Raw genomic sequence first — 17,552 nt, 5'->3', positions numbered from 1 at the left:
TCTGCTCCTGGGGACTTTTTATGAAAATAAAGTTATTGAAGTTTCCTCTGTTCCACCTTGTCTTCTTCGATTTGGCAATGAGAAGAACTGGACCCAGCTGTGGAAATGTACTCACTGCAGAGGAATACTTTGTAGCTTTGCTTTCTCTGATGGGTCCTTATCATCACGGTAAGCTTTGAGTTTGTGTAGATTATGCATCTCACTTTTCTGCTACATTAATCTATCTATAGACCACTCCCACAAGGTGTTACGAGCGAGGTCCTCATGGTAAGAAGGGTCCCATGGGTGGGTAGCACTAGAAAATCTATCAACGGAGACTGTGTCCTGATTAGTTTTAGAGACCCTAGGACCGTTTCCCACATTTGTGGTTGGTCTCCTGACGACCAAGAGAACAACATTCAGCCCCTACCCCTTTCTTTCTTCTGCCCGCCATTGACACATGTATGGGAGGAAGAGAGATGGGATGGCCTACAGGAGAGGGTGGGCAGGTGGGATGTAAGAGCGAGAGGAGACTTCTACTACCCTAGAATCCAATACCAATCGTATTCTACATCAAACAATGGGGAGGAGGGCTGGGAAACATGTTATGGGAGGGGGGTGACTGGAGAGGTAGAGAGAGAGGAGATTGCCGCCGCCCTAGAGACCACCACCCCACATTCTTCCCAACATCAAATAGGTACTCCCACTTAAATATGGTGGATTGACAGTTTATGCGTGTTGGCAGTAATCAGTACTGGCACCCACGGGAGGGTAAGGAATTAGACATCATACCTCATAGATCCACCACTGTTTTGATGACAGAGCTCGGGCAGCCCGAAGCTATATTGTACAGCTCGGAAGACAACCAGGCCAATCCTGACCTGCCTCTTCTCACTGTAATGGTACTAGGAGAAGCAAATGGAGACTTGGATACAAACACAAGGTCCCAGGGCAGTGAAAATGACAGCGATCCATCCCCCGTCCCAGCTTCTAACCCAGGTTCGCCACCTCTGAAAATAATATCTTGGAATGTGGCCGGCCTGGGCAACAAGCTCGAACTCCAGGAATGGATTGCTTTCATCAATTCAAAGGATATATGTTTTCTCCAAGAAACCTGGGCAAGGGACGAGCACTCCTGCCAGGGTTTCGCTGCATTCTCCATCCCTGCGAAATGGCGGGCTAGGGGCCGCCCCTCCGGAGGCCTCTCAACCTTGGTGGCTACCCACCTGGGTTGTCAAGCCACTCGCCTCCCCTTGCCCTCTGAAGACATATTAGCGGTGTTATTGGAATGGCCAAACTCCCTTAGATTAGCTGTAATAAATGTATACTCTAGGCCAATAAATATAGGACGAGAATCAGCTACCATTGAGGAATTGTCAAACTTCCTTAATCAAATTCCTAAGGGGACTGCATACGTGGTAGGTGGGGACCTAAATTCACATTTTGAGCCCCTACCAGGCCTCTTGGATGGGTCCTCCTTGGAAGAGGACGCAAGGTGGTCAGTACCACCCACGGCGGCTCCGCCGGCCAGAGCATGGACGCCCCTCGCCCTACAGATTACCGCTCTGGCTCTTAAATACGATCTCAGAGCGTGTAACGGGCGTACCAAATCTGATATCCCCAGTAAATACACCTTCAATAGATCAGGCAGGGAGTCTAGATTGGATTATGTTCTAGTTCAATTGTCTTCGTGGTCGCATATCATTGATTTTTAGGTTATAGATAGAACGGATAGCGATCACAACGCCCTCGAGTAGGTGTATACCCTCCCGGGCAAGGAGGGTTCGGACCAAACTACGAGAGCTACAAACACAGGGCTCTCACTCGAAAACAGGAGAAGAATAAGGTGGGAAAAATTAGTGTCTGGCAGAGAGAATCTTCCCAAACTTTATGCTAGACTTAGTCCGACACTGGAAAAAGTGGGCATTCTAAGTGAGGACCCCAGTACAATGGAAACCCACAAATTACTTGGTCTGGCACATGAGGAACTTATTAAGACTCTGGCTACAGATCTCTTTTCCATGGGACAAACCAAGGGTGGTGGACATCGCCGCAATACATGGTATAACGCCACATGCCGCAAGGCGAAGGGGGATCTCTTGATAAGTATCAAGAAGGGTAAAGGAATACAGGAGATACAGGTCAAAAGAAGGGAATACAAGAAACTGGTTACCCAGGCCAAGATTGAATGGGACCAAGATAAATGGGAGAACCTCTCAAATTCTTTAGCGATCAGGGACTACCGCAAGTTCTGGAGAATTGTCAATACGGGATCCGAGCACCTGGCATCGGCAATAGAACCAAATATTGCACCCAGGGTATGGAAGGAGCATTTTCAGTCCCTCTACACAGAGGAAACTGGAGCTACATGCTATCCTTCCCTTGATAACACTACTTATCCTGAGGGGTACCTCTTTACAGAAGAGGAGGTACGAGTTGCTATTGCACGCCTATCATCAGGCAAGGCTCCGGGGTTAGATGGCTTCCCTGGCGACCTCTTTAAACAAGAATCTGACGTTTGGGCCCCTTATTTGTTGACAATATTTAATGCCATCCTAAAGGGCATGGAGGTCCCAAATACTTGGCTGGGTGCAGAGGTAGTTCCGATATTTAAGAAGGGCTCGCCTCTGCTCCCAGCCAACTATAGGCCCATCAGCCTAATAGATGTTTCCCAGAAGCTTTTCGGTAGGCTCATCCTGGATCGCCTTCAGAATTGGCTGGAGGAAACCGCCACTCTGAGTCCTTATCAGGCGGGATTCAGGAGGGGGGTGTCCACAACTGATCAGATATTCCGCCTGAATCTCATTTCTTGGAGAACTGCGCTAATCGAGGGCGGCAGCTTATACACAGTCTTTGCCTTCGATTTGGTGCCAAGATCCAAGTTGTGGAATGTCCTGGCTGATCTAGGTGTTCCGCTATACATTCTGGCCATTCTGATGAAATTGCATCAGAATAACTTTGCCCGTGTCAGATGTGGTAGAAATGGCAATTTAACTGAAAGATTCCCCGTTGACAGAGGGGTGAGACAGGGCTGTGTGCTTGCACGGACCCTGTTCTCCCTCTTTGTGAATGGGGTAATCACCCATCTGACCAGGATTAATGACATTGATGCCCCCAAATTGAACGGCAGCAGGGTACCCGCAATTATGTTTGCGGATGATACCCTGCTGTTGTCGAAATCCCCCATGGGAATACAACGTGTACTGGATGGGTTTCTAGAATTCTGCACGGAGAGGGGTCTTCAGATTAATGTCACTAAAACAAAATATATGATCTTAAACCCTACCCATCATCACGTCCCAATCCCTCACTAGGCTTAGCGCGGCTAGAGAGGGTATCTACATTTGAGTACTTGGGAGTAACCCTCAATCAGAACATGACCTGGGGTACACAACAGAGCAGGGCAAATATGAAACTGGTCCAGATAACGGGTGGTATCTCCAGGATGGTGAATACATCATCATATCGTCCACTTGGTCCTGTCATTCAGATCTACAAATCCCAGGCAAGGGGGGAAGTCACCTACGGGGGTGAGTTGTGGGGCCATACCTCTGCCAAAAAATTAACAAGCACGGAAAATAAATTCATCAGGCAGTTGGCAGCTCTCCCACCAAGTACCCCTTTACTCCCACTGAGAATGGATTTGGGTATCAGGCCAATTGCAGAAGAACTGGGTCTTAAACCGCTAACCTTCTGGCGACGTTTATGGAGCAGCCCAGATCTTATCAACTACAGAATGGAGCTCCAGGAGTTTTTAACTTTACCAAAAGCCTCCAACATCCCATGGCTTGGATACATAAAAAGTTCCTGCGAGAGCCTGGACCTACCAGAACTTTGGACTGATCCGGTAAATGCAAGCACCAGGATTCCACGCAAGGTATTGTCAAAAGTCAATTATGACCGAAAGTTGGCCAATATCTTGAACACAATGCGTGAGGGATCCCTACCGAACTCATTCATTCAAAGCAAAGACTCTTACTTACTGGAATGTGTTCTGGATGGTATAACTCCTGTGCTGACTAGAAAGTTATTTCTGCAATGGAGATACGGCACACTTCCCCTTAGAACATTTACCAGCTCCTGGTCTTCTCCCCCGACTACTGAGCACTGCCCGGCATGTTCGCATTTTAAAGAAAATGATCTACATGTGGTCTTCTTTTGCAAACCTTACAAAAGAATCAGAAGACATTGGCTAATCCCCCTTTTTAAAAATCTGGGCTTCAGACAGTTCCTTCCTGCGTACAGAATTTTAAAAACTGATGCCTCCCCCCCCAATCGTGTTTGCAGTGGCAAAGTACCTAACAGCAATGTGGTTCACTCGCAATCGCGTTTTGAAGATGGAACTGGCTTTTTAAACTAACTTAAACTCATTACTGATTTTTTAAACTTTGATGATGAATTGATTAATGTGTAGCAGTATAACTTTATAAGCAATCTTTTATTGATTTGTGAAATGATTTTATTGATTGTATATCTTTAATGATCTATAGATCGAAATGAAGATTGAAATGGCTACAATAAACTTTTGTCAACCTTTGTTCGAGCATCTGCACAACCCTGCTATAATTTCTGTAGTGACTCGCTCATCACCTTCAAACATTCTGCTGCCTCCTTGCGTCAGCGCTTGCATGCCGCCATGAGCCATTCGGTTCCAATGTTCCAGCGTGCTACCATCTTGAGTTAACCTGGACTTCGTACTCCAACTCTTCTGACACTGTGACTAAATCAGCTGCTATACAAACCTTATCTGATATTGATAACACATTTCATTTTATAGCTTCTGCAGTGTTTGCCTTAAGCTATCAGCTATCCTTAGGGTTTCACTTTGCTGCCACACTTCCATGGCATCACTTGCTTCATCCAGTTATTTTTTCCATCTCTTCAGGTGCTGAGGTTAATCTAAATTTTTGTTAATATGGTCTTTCAACCTATACATATTTCTCAAGATGCAGCAGTGGTATATTCCTCTACCTCCACGTCTTCAGAATCTGGGTGATCAACCCATGAAGTGGAGTTAAGTGGTTGGGGTATACAACAATTGTATTGTAGCTATTGATGGGAATTTCTTTCCTACTGACAAAAAGAAAGGTGTGTTGTTAAATTCAACGGGTGCTGAGGCACAAGAACCTTTAGATCATCTCCCGGTCTGACCTTCATCTCAAGGGGTACAGGAGTAGGATCAGTTTAACGAGGCTATGATTAGACTTAGATTACTTTTCACAGTTGAACCACACGTGGCCATGGAATGATTTGACACAACCGGTATGCCATCTCTGTAGGCTTGCTAGAGCTTTATGGGCTGACCATCACTACATTTGTTAACAATCCATGAACCCTATTATCTCCTTAGCACTAACTTTCCGCTCTGAAGTAACCTTACTTACTTCAGAGCGGCACGGGGGCAGGAATCAAGCACTGAATACTAGCGGTTACTTGACCGCGTTTGAAAACCCTCGTTTTTGCCGGCTCATGAGGCACGTTAACACAACTTGGAAAAGACCAATGCGTCTTTTTTTGACAAAATATATCTTTTAGCTTCACCCTGGGCCAACTCATGCCCCGAAGCACAAACTGACAGCTTATTTTTGCTATCAGTTTGTAGGACTCTAGGCAAACTTTAGAACTGAGTGCCTTGTTAGTAGGGACCATCAGAGGTCCTGATGAGCAGACAGTAGGGGACTGTTGGTGAAACATGTCGACCTGGTAGGTGCAAATAGCCCTACCTCACAACCCCTTTTTAACATTCCCAGCCAGGGAAGCGAATAAAAGTATTTTTTTCCACTAGCCAGGGAATTTTAATTTTTTTTTTATTTCACATCATTAGGTCCCTACACTTCACTACACTTCACTAATTTCACCCACTGTGCACCAACACATAGTCTTTCATCACAATAATAGTGCTCCCGCGTAGGTCCTAGCACGCCCCGCCCCGTAGAGGGACGGGAAGACCCCGATGATGAAGCATGACACTAAGGGATTCTTAGTGTGTGAGGGGTATTTTAAAAGCACATAGTGCCTTCACCTCACCAATCTGAGGAAGGGCCTTATTTCACATTTTTTCTAAAAAGAATTAAAAAAACCATATAAATTCTATGCAAATGTGCCTGAAAGTGGGCCACTCTCAATAATTTCTATCACAGCTGACATTCCTAAAGTGTTCCACTAGCGACAAAAAGATGGCCACTAACCTTCCAGCTGGAATAGAAACACATAATATAGGTATACACCTTCTAACAAAGACTGACTTTACATACCCATCAACATCAGTGATACCTATCTCAGCGAGGCCTCACTGTGGAGACCTCCAGCTGAGGTCACTATTGAACAAAGAATCAGAAGACCAAACATATGGGGCCAGGTAGCAAACGACAGTCAGCTAGGAATGGCATCTTAAAGCAAGAAGGACCACAACACTAAGAGGTCTATTCGGATGGTGGGCGGATCGCCACCGCCCATATGACGGTGGCGATCCGCCCGTCATTTCCATCCGCCCACCTAACATTTCCTCCCGTAATATTACAGTGGTGGTGGGGACCCAGGCGGACAGAAAGACCATCCGCCAGTTTTCTGTCGGTAGGCAATCCACCCGGAAAAGACCTGCAATAGGCCTGATGATGGCAGTCTCATGCCTTCCCATGGTGGAGACTCCACCATCGAAAGGCATGCAGAGAATGCCTTTCGGGGCCTTTTGCGGGCCCCCAGGGGATTTTGGGGGTGGGTGGCTACACTTGGGGGGTACCCATGTTACCCCCGACATTTGCATGCGCAAGGTGGCTGTACAACATGCCCTTGTAACATTGTGGCGGGTGCTGAATACAGCACCACCCGCCACAATGTTAACTATATACAGGATGCAACCGCCATGGTGGCAGTGCCATCCTAATTGGTGGTGCGGGTCTGCCGCACCACTGGCGGCCGGTCCCAGCACTGCTAGGGTGGCGGGCAGACTGGAGTACGCCCACCATCCTAACAGACCCCTAGGAGTGAATTAACCAGGTCTTGTTCCCCAGAACAGTGGTAAATGAAAAATCACAAGCATTTTGATGGACCGGCATGGCGATGTAAAGGCACCACTTTCTATCACCAGGCAAAACTTGGTACATGTATTTGCAGTAAGTAACAGCAACTTAACAGGACTGTAAGATGACCAAAGGAAAGAAATGTGCAAAATAAAGAATGGCATTAGGACCTGGTGGAGTGGGTCTTTTCCCTAGAGGAGCACAGAGACACTGGAGATGAAGAACATGAGTTTATCAAAGAAGATATCATAATTCTACAAGAACAAAACATTGTTTTTCAAGGTAAATTGTAAGATCTGGTGGTCAGGTGCGAAGAGAACAAAATATGCATTGGAGGTTGGGACGAGTGGTCTTACAAGGCAAGACCGAAAACCTTCTTGAGAATTTCATGAGAATACCTTCTTGAGAATACTGTCTTGAGAATACCTGCTGTATTCTCAATCCTCACATGCCGATAGAACACACTAAGTACTATCCCCTTGTCGACTGAACAATATAGAGTATTCCCACTATATAAGTTCCAGATCAAAATTCATTCCAATTTATAAAGAGAATAATAGAGACAGCCATAATAATGAAGAAAATTATGCATTAGGGGAATAAAATTCGAATTTTCAAGATCTTTCACATATGCTTTTACAGAAATAAAGAGACTTCAATCCAATGACTAAGAGCCCTGACTGTCTCCATTGGTTGCACACATCCTTTTAGACTAATGTTCTAATGGGAAGACAAAGAGGCGCACACTTGCTCTTTAACAAAAGCTAAAGATTAAGCGGGATCAGACACTCATTAGACGGAGAGGCTAACAATCAGTCAGCACATCCCAGATCTGTCCCAAAAAATCAAAAAGGTAGCTAGAAAAAAGTCTCAAAGGATCCCAAAGAGAATGGCAAGTGCTTATTGCAAATATCTGACAACAAGGGGATTAACACCGTACAGGCCACTAAAGAGGAGCATCTGCAAAACATTGCGGAAGAATCATAAGAGAATGGTTCCCCATCATATTCCTTAAGTAATTATAGGGCATACTGCGGAATGGAGGGTCAACTTAAAAGGATTGGTTTACATAGATAGATTGAGGGTCAATCAAAAATGATCAGTTTGCATGGATAGCTGGACAATCTCAGAGTAGTAAGCTTGTTCACATTTTTGCCATGTTTCTTACCGAGTACATTTTTTTCATGTTGTGTTTTTTTTTTCCGCCACAACAGACATCCACACCAAAAAATGTTAAATTGTCTTAGCCTCCCATTCAAAACCAACACACACTGTACCACCAGAAGTGATGAAGGTAGTTAGCTCAAATTTTAAGGGCCCAAACTCCTTGTCAAAACAGCGAGCCACCCTTTACCTTTTAAAGGAAATGGGAGGAGACATCATACTTTTACAAGAAACATATCTCCTCCACCAGGACTGCCACAGACTCCAATCTTAGTGGTTCCCGAGACAAATCTTTGCCATTTGACAGCTCAAGAAAGGGGAAGTGGCTCTGTTCCTCTTTAGACGCGGCGGTATAGAAATAAAAAGGTTACACATTGACGCAAATGGAGATGGCTGCACCGATGTCTTCAAACAAGTGAGCGCACAAAAAGACTTTTAAAGGTCTATGCCCGTAACACTAGCTAATAAAAAAACTATCTTGGATGCCCCAAAACAAAGACAAGAAAAAAGTGAAGGTTGAGATTGACACCTATAGGTTTGCGAATAATATTTGATATAAGTAGTAGTATTGTAGAACAAATGTAAGTACTACAACATGCAGTTTGTGAATCAGACCTTATGTGTGGAGACCTTTGCTCTGAGATTTCCATTAATTGGAAATTAATGGAAAAAATGATGTTACACTTTTCAGTGGTCCCTACTTGTGACACTACGGCTGCACCATATTTACTGTACGGCACGCCATGTCGCAAGTATATACATATATGTCAATATTCCCGATGCATCGGTAGGTGCAAAAGTAGTGCTTTACTGGGGTGTGTCTGAAAACAGATGCAACTCCAGCAATGTGTTTTTTCACATGGGGCAGGTCGCATGTCAAAGGGCCTGCATCAGTCTTGCGACCGGTGTGAGGCAGGTGTAAGATTTTGACGCAGTGACGTCCTAGAAGTGTTGGATTGGAATCTCATAAATTTCACTGCGCCACTTCTACAAACGTTACTTTCGGTGGAACGCCCACCCTGCATACATTATATGTGACGCAGGTATAATGTAGAGCAGGGCTTTACAAAGTGGCGCATCTGCTTAGGTGTGTCCCTTGGTAAATATGGCGGAAAATGGCGCATTTTTTCACCACCAGAGCATCACAAAAAGTGACGCAACTGCGCGGCAAAGGGCTCTTAACTAAGCCCCCCTGTTTTCTATGGGCTGTTTATATACAAAGTTGTATCTATTGGGGGTAACATTGTATACCATTGCTAAAAAAGAATTCAAATCCAATTTCAATGAAGCATAATTTTGAAATCAAAGTTAGATTTCTTTAAAACCCTTGCATGGCAGAAAGGACAGTGTATAAGTGCCTGATAGAAGCCTACACAGCCTTAAATGATATTCTTGTTGAAATACATTTGCATATAAAGTCAGTGGGCACAAATATTGCTTAAGTGACAGAAACTAAAGAATTTCAGCAGAAATCGGATTGTTTATCAAAATTGGAATTGAACCACTCGTGGATTAAAAATACAGTAGGTCACAGAAGGAAAATGTAGACATGAGCTAATAGTCCACCCTGTTTGCTGCATTAATCCTTTGCCTATATTCCTTCATTAGTGCAGACATATTTGACATCTTTTTTAAATATTAATTTCTGGAATGTTGAAAAAATTATTTGAATGTACTTACTACAAAGTTTGTTTTCACAATTCGTTGGACATGTGCTGCATGGGGTACCTTCCTTGTATGGTTTAGCGATAGCAGTAGTAAGGTTTCCCCTGCAACAGTGTTAAAAGAAATATACATTTACTATTCAGTTTTACACAGTTTTGTATTGTGTTGCACAGAAATATAAGTATATTTAGAGATTACAGATAGCAAAGCAGAAAAAGAGCAGTATTTCCACCAGGCAAGTAGAGCACTGAGCAAACCTCATAGGATGCCAAAAATTAAAATTCAAGAACAGGGGAAGAAGGAAATAATACATTGTTCAACAATATTTTAGTGGAGCAGTAAACCTCCCACAATATATATTTATAGCACAAGTCATTCATGATATACAAAAAAGCTATTGCTGCACTGTGGGTCCATTGTAAGTGGGTGTCAAGATAGCCCTGGGAGTCGTGAATTCAGAAACACTTGTGCTCATATTGTAGAGGTATCCTCCTTGTGCTTCACGCCAGCCACATGCAGACCATTTCATTCACATTATGTGCCGACTTCACAGGGCTTTTTTCAGTGTGTATGTGTGAACGATTGAAAATGCAGTTGACACTTCTTAATGTCCAGAAGAATATCACACTTACTAAAGAAAAACAGTTTCTTGAAGCAACTGTATTCTAATCAAAATTTGGCAAATTTGCACAATCGATTGTGAGTATAAGGAGTAGTAATACAGGATTACTCTTTTATGCACTGTTATGTGTCTTTTTTTTTTTTATTGATTCAGTTCAAAGTCATATATAGAAAAAATAAACATGTCGATATTTCAACTTGGTGATTTACATATTCAACATAAATAAACATAAAAGCAATAGAGATGATTTTAGCATCAAATAAATACAGTCTAAACAGCAGCTTGTCTTATTTGATGGCAGGAATAGTAGGGACTAGTGATCCAAATAATCTATCAGAGTCTGCCATATTTTGTACCCACTACGCTTTTTCGTAATTGATTTAATGCGATATAAATTAAATTCTAAATGAAAAACATTATAAAACTTTGCTCGCCACATTTCATATGTAGGTGCTTCAGGTTTTAACCACATTGATGATATACAAAGGCACTGTTACGTGTCTTTGTGAGTCCTCTCCAAAAACCCCAAGTAAATATAAGTGCAAGAGGGCCAAGGCTGTTCTGTTTGCACTTATTGTATATGAGTACCCCTGGTACATAAAAAGTACTGCAGAAGTACTACTTTATATACTCCTGTGTGTCTGAATCTGACGCCTCATTAAACCAGGTCCATAGAATTGACTAAGACCCTATTACTTGGAGGTTCCAGGAGTAGGATATCTGTAGAGAGCTTTTCTCCTGAGCATGCATTGTTTGAGATGCAATCAACAAACTAATAAAGTCAGAGAAGGTGGTGAGAACTCCAGAGGATGAATTTACATGATCAAGAGCTGGGGTTGGCTACTGGTTCCTGAGGTTCCCAAGAATTAGTGACTTCTGTTTAAGAAAGTCCCTAGCATGAGAGTTCTCTCGTTAGTTTTTGGAAACAGTGGGGGCAATGCAACCAAAAAGCGATACATCTGTACACATAAAAGTGCGCCCAGGTACAGGTCCAGATTAACAACATAATGTATTTACAAATACTCCCAGTAGCACGTCTGGAAAACTGGCATCTTGTGGTTTCCAGGAGTATTTACTGGGAATTGCAAGTACAATATTCCCTGAGGTTCTATTCCCGGTGTGGTTAAGTCTGCATGGCATTAATTACTCTAAGGATGAATGGAGCCCGCTGTGCATACACCCATTTTGACCTTCTATTTGATCTCTGATGATAACATTTTCCCCATGAAAAAGCTCTTCACTTACATCTTTCCTAAATCTGGGGTTCATCAGTTCCCTTTCCCTTCTGGAAAGAAAGGTACTCTAGCCCTAGACTGGAGTCTATTTGACCATTTCAATGATGGGAAACAGTTGGATAGAAATTTCAAAATGTCCACAAATGGATGAAGCTGAAGGAGTTCCCAAACTTACAAAGCTAACCATGACTTGTAACACCCACTTCCTTGCGTGCGATTTACTAATGAAGGTTTTTACACACTTGTGGCAGATAAATCTGTAGTAGTAAATGTACACACCTGCAGCAATCTGTTTGTGTGTTTATGTTTGGTGTAAATGTAGCCATTTTCATCACCAAACCCACATTTACTGTTAAAATTGCATTTGCAGATTTTCCCCAAAATAATGTTGAAATATTTTATCCAGCCATAACAAATGGAGAGGACATATGTTCTCTGTGACTTTCTCCTAAGCCCGGGGAGTGGTTATCCGGGTGGCTCAGCAGGTACCGTTCAGAGTCCTTGTCAGTGGGGCTGATGTAGAGGAGAGGTATATCCTGGTACAGGCAGATATAGATGGTAAGGAAATCTGCAGACTGAATATTCATGCCCCAAATATTGAAAATTGTGATATGTACCTACACTCAGAGGCTCTTCTACTGGCATATATGGGGATCCCAGTGGTGTGGGCTGGTAATTTAATTTGTGTTTTAGACAGATCCTTGGAAAGGCATCCCTGAGGGTCCACTCTAAACAGAACATAACAGTCACACTTCGGATGGGTAATTGAGACACTGTGCTATACAAACGCATGGCGCAGGATGTACCCGGAGGAGGGGGACACACATGCTGCACCCCGCTCATTCAGTTTATAGTAGATTGTACCGCTTCCTGCTCTCAGGGGAGGCTGCTGTGATAGCATTGCATACGCAGGTTTTGGGGCAATACCTCTTGGACCACGCACCAGTGCTTTTGGGGTGGGGACTGTGGTGTGATCTCCCACACATGGGGTGAGTCAAGCCGTAAGAGTGGCGCTGTGAAGTCTCATAGATTCACTGCACCACTTCTACTAGGCTTTATGAACATAGTATGCACCCACATACCGCTTAAGGAAACTTGGCTCCTAGCAGTTAAGGTTGAGAGTCATACAGAGGAGTGAAACTTCTGCTTGATATTCGTCAACATTTATATTCCGACATCACACAAGGAGAAGCGTAAGGACATGTCCAAATTAATTTTGATCTTAATGGAGATCAAGCAAGGTCATACTACAACAAACATAATATTAATATGAGATTTGAATATAAATCTGCTTGATATGTATGATGACGATCAATTCCTGGAGCAAGAGATTATGTGGAATATACTAGAAAAGGTGGACCCAATTAAAGATAGTGGTGTTTGGAAGCTGGAAAAGCCTTGTCCTTGAGATTACTTCTGGTTGGTTAGAGAATACTTAATGAAAGACTTAAAGCAGATAAATCTCAATCTGGGACACCATTTAAAAATGCTTCAAAATCAATCATCCATTTTATAATTAAAAGTTCAATCAATGGAGATTTATTCAACAATTTCAGATTGTGACTTGATCCAAAAGGGATCCCCTGTCTATTGAGAAGAACAAAGGCCTACCATCCCTTGAGGTGACAAATTGCCCAGCTGCATTCTCGTATACAGAAACCAATAGGAGATTAAATTGGAAATTTCCAAAACATCTATGCAGGGAGTGGCTAAAGTTCTGGGATAATCATGGCTGTCATTTTATCAAGTGAGGAAACACTAATGAAGGAGCTTCTGGTTCAGTTTCGAAATGATCAGTCTAATAAAGGCAAGCAACTTGGCTCTTAGAGAAATATGAGATGCTTTCAAACAAGGGCCATCAAAATGTTTATGAGAAACATTAATCATGCACTAAAAAACATCAGGTTGAACCCGAAGAATGGCATACTACTAACCACTGTAGGAAAAGCTATAAAAAAGTCTACGAAAAAAACCTATGGCTGACTAACAAACAGCAAGAAGAGAACATTTGGGCTAAGCTCCTTTACACCAACAGACATAAAAGCAGATAGTTAACCAGGCAGAGAGAGGCGGGATGACCACAAACAATGCACATTTTCTGGAGTACTTGTGGGTAGTGCTTCTTAGTGCAAAACAGTAATTAAATAAAACTGAGACATTTGACCCGAGTGGCCCTGGGGACCTTAAGCCAACAAGTTGTCATTGAAGAAAGCATTGTACACTTTCAGCTCAATAGGTTATCTCGGAAAAACGAATTGATCTCTTGGCCGACAAATCACCATTATTCCTCGTAAAAATCGGAAAGACGGCACCCCATGCCACATGGCCTTTCCGAAGCTTCATTTAAGAAGAATACAGAGTTCTCATCTAAAAAACATGGTTAATGAGATGATCCAAGACTCATGGAGGAGAGGTTTCCTGCATCTAATGTTTTAATTATTGACAAATCACTGTTGTGCATAACAATGGCAAGCATTTTGCATCTCTCCCATTAAACAAATTAAATGATTGGGCAATATCATCTCAGCTAAATCCTTTGAATCAAACCGGTTTTTGCCAAGGCACAGTAGCATCTGCTTGCCTTCTTGTTCCTCATTGGTAAAAAACTTCTGTCAAATGTCTTTCTGCATTTAAGTTTCTGGACTTCAATCAGAATTTGAGAGCATGCTCAGAACTTTACTAGGGACAAAGCTGGTAAATTTGGATATTCCACATGATCTACTTAGAGCCATACATATTGAATAGAGCAATACATGGATTGGAGTGAAGATTAAAAATGGAAAACGAATATCACGTAAAGTTACAACATACATAGTGCTAAAGCAGGGCTGTGTGTGCTCCCCACTATTATTTAAATTATAATTATCAGATCTCTCTAGTGTTTTGGAATAGACAGATTCCCATCCACCAAAGTTAGGCAGAAATTATTATAACATCTAATAAACACTGACAATGTGGTTTTTGGCAATAAAATGCAAATTGGTCCTCAAAGACTTCTCAAAGATATCAGTGTATTAAACTGAAGATAAAATTAAACAAAACCAAAAGAATTTTTGTCGATGAAGAGATAAAAAAGGAATGGTGCATGGTATTTACAAAAGAAAAACTGGTGTTGAAAGTCTCGGCATACAAATATTTGGGCATAACCATAGGCTTGCGTGATCATTCCTTACTCATTTAGAGCAACTACGGGCAAAGGCTTGTGCCCTAATTTTGTCTTTTATTTCTCCCCACAAAACTTTAAAGAGCCCTATACTGGATCCAATATTAAAGGTTGTAGATGGCAATCTGCTTCCTACTGTTGGTTGTGGGTGTGAAGCCTGTCGGTGGCAGGATGCACTTACCCTGCATAAAATAGTCACAAAATGTTATAAAATCTTTTTTTTTTTTGCCAAAATCAGCATCACCGACACAAGTTCACTTGGAGTTGGGGTTTATAAAGCAAAAAAACTTTGCACCAAAGAGCCTTCCTTAAATGTGTTTTTTTAAACTCAGATCAGCACAAGATCACTGCCTAAGTAAATTATTATGGGATGAACTAGGTAACCGTGGCACACCTTTCCTGCACATCATTATATTGAAGCAGCCCTGACTAATCGTCAAGCAAAAAACCTATGGAAAGCACCAATCATAATTAAAAAAAACTTCTTAATAAAAATATGAGGAATGTATCACGTTATCAGGAATAAAGATACAGAAAACATGCTCACATGCCCACATGGTAATTAATAGCTATACCTCTTTGCACGCTCAAGCATACTTCTAGACCAGATACTCGAGTTTTACAAAACATACTTTTTTATGTTTTGGGGCTGTCTACCCTCCCTTGACCTTGCCCGAAGATGGAATCACAAGGAGTGGCAAGATATGCAAAGTTTGTAAACAATCACAAAAAACATGCATTCATGTGGTCTGCATTTGCCCGTTTCTAATGTCAGAAAGGAGAAAACCTCTTAGAAAACTGTATAATCAAAGACAGATGAGAGCATTAAAACAGCTGTTTTGTAAAATTTCCGATGATGGTGGAAAGGAAAATAATGGTGTGAGTGGCTAAACTGTTGCTTAATAAGATGTATTTAAGACTGATTTTATATGTGTTTTTGTGAATGTTTTTATGGCTCATCATGTAGTAAATTTAAAAAGTCGATCATAAATAAACCTTTACTTAATGTTTCCTGGGCACACAACTAGAGGGTTGGGTTGGATACCTTCAGAGAGTGCACGGCTTTTGTTGGAAACCAGGTCTGTGCCTAACAGTCACTGCATGGCTGTAGTCCATGCATATTGGGGTCGGTTGTCTGAACAAAGTGTTATATCTGCTAAATTTAGAACATGTTTTTAAAAAGTCCCAAAAAATCCTTGAACCAAAAATTAAAGCTTAAAGTAGTGTTATACTTAGGTATGATGCAAAATCTTGATATATGTAAAAGAAAAATCCCAGAAATTCACTGATAAAAACAAAGTGACATTGAAGTTAGGTGACAGAATGCCACAATAATGTTTAAAAACTCATAAAAACACCAACATTCACCATGTATAATTTAGTCAACTAACTAGAACATGGGTCCCCATCATGCACTGCTTATGGACTCACATATTTCATCACTAACAACATTTTAAATTACATTCTTGAAGACATCACTGATGACATTATCCATGACACTACTATTCACATTACTCAATAAACTCTCTGTAAAGAAGATATCTTCAATCCAGGGTAGATAGTTGAAGTAAGTCTTTATTAGTTAGAAGTAAAGAGACCTCCAGCTCCTTCCACAGCTTCCTCTGTACTGTCTGCTATTCATATCACAACATTCCAACCACCTAGCAACATGCCCACAGTTCTAAGAAGCAGAGATCCCAACACATCTCCCCCCATTGCAATATCAGTAGAAATGTACAAATGAAACATATAAAGAAAATAAAGCATACAGGAACAAATAAAAATCTATGGAGCATTACACTTTGCAACATTGCCACAGCTCCAAGCAGAACCATCATTTAGGATGAGAACATTTTTCTTCACAAACTTTACTTGTTTAGGTTGAGAATATTTACTTTCTCCCTTAGTTACAATACCACATTTCTTTGTCACCACCCAATCACCAACACATATCATCGGATCTTTCACCCTCATCCTGAGATTGTATGAGTGTGTAGAATCACGCTGCCAACTGACAACACAATCCTTCACACTTGATCGGTCAACCCACACACATTCTTTGTTCTTCAGCCAACCCGGAACTTCCTTCAAACCTGGCTCACGCCCTTTTAGAGAGACAAATGGAGAGATACCAGTGACCGAATGTGGAGTTATCCTGTAGGACCAGACCATTTTCTTAAGCTTCTCAGCCCACACCAAACCATTCGCCAATGACAACTGAATGTTCTCCATCAACAATCTATTGATCCTTTCCACAAGGCCATTGGCCTGTGGCCTAAACAACGCAACCTTCTCATGACAAATTCCCATGCCATCTAAAAATTCCTTCATTTGTCTCGACACCAGCTGCACACCGTTATCCGAAACCAAAGTTTTTGGAATACCTTCATTTAAAAATGTTCTTTCCAAAAAATGTATCACTTTCTTTGTGTCAATACTTTCAGTGGACTCCATTACGAACCACTTAGAATGATAGTCCACAAGAACCATTATGAATCTATTCCGAGTACCCAATTTGGAAATTGGTCCCAAGAAATCAATCGCTAATTTCTCCCAGGGCCGTACCGGAAATTCAACGCAGGAAAGAGAAGGCTGCCTAATGACTTTCGTTTTATCGCTAGCAGCACACGCATGACAATTCCTAACCAACTCATCAATCTCACCATCCATCCCTGCCCACCAATAGGATTCGCGAATCCTTCTCT

Source organism: Lissotriton vulgaris, chromosome 6, assembly GCF_964263255.1.
Source record: "Lissotriton vulgaris chromosome 6, aLisVul1.2, whole genome shotgun sequence".
Classification (NCBI taxonomy): Eukaryota; Metazoa; Chordata; class Amphibia; order Caudata; family Salamandridae; genus Lissotriton; species Lissotriton vulgaris.
Note: the sequence above shows the minus strand (reverse complement) of the source record.